This window comes from Spea bombifrons, chromosome 5, assembly GCF_027358695.1.
Source record: "Spea bombifrons isolate aSpeBom1 chromosome 5, aSpeBom1.2.pri, whole genome shotgun sequence".
Taxonomy (NCBI): Eukaryota; Metazoa; Chordata; class Amphibia; order Anura; family Pelobatidae; genus Spea; species Spea bombifrons.
In genome coordinates, this window is record NC_071091.1 from 57169566 (window position 1) to 57173014 (window position 3449).

Genomic DNA, 3449 nt, shown 5'->3' on the forward strand with positions numbered 1-3449 from the left:
CCTTGATTTCATCAGACCTTAACACATTTTCCCACGTGCTTTTGGGGGACTTGATGTTTGTTTTTGCAAACTTCAGCCAGGCTTGGATGATTTTCTTTGTAAGAAAAGGCTTCAGTCTTGCCGCCCTACTCCATTCATATAAAGAATATGGGAGATTGTTGTCACATGTAACACACAGCCGGTACTTGCCAGAAATTCCTGCAGTTTATTGTAAGCCTCCCTGACCATTTTTCTTCTTGTCTTTTCATCAATTTTGGAGGGACGTCCAGTTCTTGGTAATGTCTCTGTTGTGCCACATTTTCTCCACTTGATAATGACTGTCTTCGCTGTATTCCATGGTATATCTAATGCTTTGGACATTATTTTGCACCCTTCTCCTGACTGATATCTTTCAACAATGAGATCCCTCTGATGCTTTGGAAGCTCTCTGTGGACCATGGCTTCTGCCCTGAGATGCAACTAAGCAAATGTCAGAAAAAATCCTACTAGAACAGCATAACTTTATCCGTGATTAATCAGTCACTTTAAATGATGGCAGGTGTGTAATGACTTTTATTTAACATGAGTTTGAATGTGATTGGTTAATTCTGAACACAGCCCCAGTTATAAGAGTGTGCACACTTATGCAACCAGGTTATTGTAGTCTGTCCCCCCCCCCCTCAAAGATTTCAGGTTGCATTGAAATTGAATTGTTCACGTTAAAGATGAAGAAAGTTCTCACATGATTTATCTTTGTCTCATTCTTTAACATCACAAGAACCTGACATATGTAGACTTTTTATATCCATTGTAAAATAATTTTGTCAATTCCTGAACAATAACATAGTATTCTAGCTACAAATAAAGACAGGTATAAAAAAACATGTATGTTTTAATACAAATATACTGTATATTTACATCTATATATTACATTTATATCTATTTCACATTTTGGAAGATGCTAGGCTTTCATCAGTTTACTCCTATGTACTGACCACTCTGCAAAACTTTTCTTTTTTCTATGATGAGCAATCTCCATCTGTAATTTTGCAATATGGAAACTGATCATTTTGTAATTATACACTGTCAATGACAATCACATCTATCCCTTTCTGTAAAATGACCTATGAAAATTGGTCATTACTATCCCACTGAAAAACAAACTTAGTAATTAATGATATTTTTTCATTAAATGCACTTGTATAATGAGTATACAATGCAAATGTTATGATGTCAGAAACATGGATGCACCCTTAATAAACATGAGTATTTGGTGAAATAAAATTATAATTATCTTTTTGGAAGCCATGTTGCCATTAACCATTCAAATAAGTGGGTTTTCACACTGTGGCATCTACCAAAATATTACTTGATCAACAGCTTGCTTTAAAACATATATGCAAGTACAAAGTCATGGTTATGTAAGATATACGGAAATATAACAAAAATATCCATAAAGTATACAATGTGTTCGTCTTTTGTTTGCACAGATTATCATTCTTGTGCTTAGATGACCTCATGATTTTAAAATGAGTAGTAATAGCCTCCAGCAGGCCTTCAGTGAATTACACCATGTTCTCTGTAAACCGTTAGAAACCTTTTCTAAATCAGTTTATGGTGATTTTTACCATATTCGTTTCAACACTTAATGGCAGCGCAGGCCATCTGGCTCTGTAGTGGGGATTTTGTTTGTTTCTTGACACATTCATGACACTGCATTGCCACGAATGTCGGATTATCTGTATGATTATTAAAAACTCAGGGCATGCGACCCCCAAAACCGCACTAAACGTTAACGCCAAAGAGTTACAACAAACAATACCCCGACACCCCCGCCCCCGCCGCCCAAAATAAAACCCCACGGTATTCCCTTCCCTCAGCCCCGCGCTGCAAAAACGCCAAATAAATACCACATCGCACTTCCGGGTAGTGCCGATTGGCTGGCGGTGGTGATGACATTTCCATCGCCCCGCCCGCTGCTAGAGCGGAAAGGGAACGCGGTAACAGCCTAGTTTCACATCTATTTGAAAACTAGACGCCGTTATTGTAACGTACGTTGAGGGAAGGAGTCACACATAATGGAGCAAGGCACGTTTGTTATTTATTACAGGTTCTAGGAACTGGTCTATCCCTAACTGGGGAGACGAATGATATATCAATCAGTTATTAATTGCACCTTTCAATAGTTGTTCGGTTGGGTATATGGAGTGTAAATGGAGAAATGTCAACTATACATCATACAGGGCCACCCCAATGCTTCTTCAAGCCATGTATGATGTATAGTTAAATCAGTAAGATTTACAGCAGTAGGAAAACCTTGCTTATTGAACTGGAAGGCAAGATCAGCCCTTTCAAGAGTAACTTGCTTTGGACGCCACATCAACATGTATTATGAATTAGATGGCTTAAAACCACAGCTGTCCTGCTAATCCCGCTTTAGTGAATAAACCCTAACCCTTCTCTTAATCCCTTTCCTTTTGTCAAATAATAGACAATTGAACATGGGATACAGAATAAGATAGCCTGCCCTGTCTCTAAAAAGCAGCAGGGCTTAGCCTCCCCTTTTTGATCAATTAACAAACTTCAGTTTTCTTTTTAACATACTGTTTATTTGCTGGATACTATATTTGAACAGCTGAAATATTTCATGAATGGGGTTGGAAATCGCATCAGTACCCTGACTATTTCAGGAACTGTGGCAGTGGGTAAAGGCATCATTCTAGTGATGAAGCCAGTACATCCCGACGGTTCTGCATCAGCACCGCATGTATTTGTTATGGCCATACATAATGTCATTAGAAATTCCATAGTTCCCATGCATTCACGTGTTCCTTTTAAATTGGAGATTTATCTATATTTATCCATAGACTGACAGCAACACACTTCTGATCATGGACGTTACCCCCTCTGTCTGCACGGTAGAGCGTTACTTACCCATTTCGGCCATCTCTCCCCGAAATCGAAAGAATTCTTACTAAATGAATTTCGCTTTCTGTTAGTTGAGATGTGTCTGGGGTCATACAATTCAGATCAGATTTCTTTCTGAAGATGTACAGCACGCAAAACAATTCAGTTACTGTAAACATTGTCAAAGGACTCTACCGATCACAGCATTGCTTTCCAGAAACATTTCATGCAGAGATAATATTATTGACACGTTACATATCTAAGTAACAATATCAACACGAGCACCGGTGCTAAATGCAGACTACACACAGTATTGGCATGGGGAATATATGTATGACTGTGTGTATGTATGGAGAGAGACATATATATATATAGACTGACACACACATATATATATGTACACATATACACACACACGTATAGGACTCAAGGGCAGCACATATTGCTAGCAACTCTGTAGAATGGAGGTGACCTATAACATTAGGAGCGGTAGCTGTGCCACTAATTACAAATCCAATAGTACGTGCGATATCGGCGTTAGACGGGATGCAGCGCATATTCCA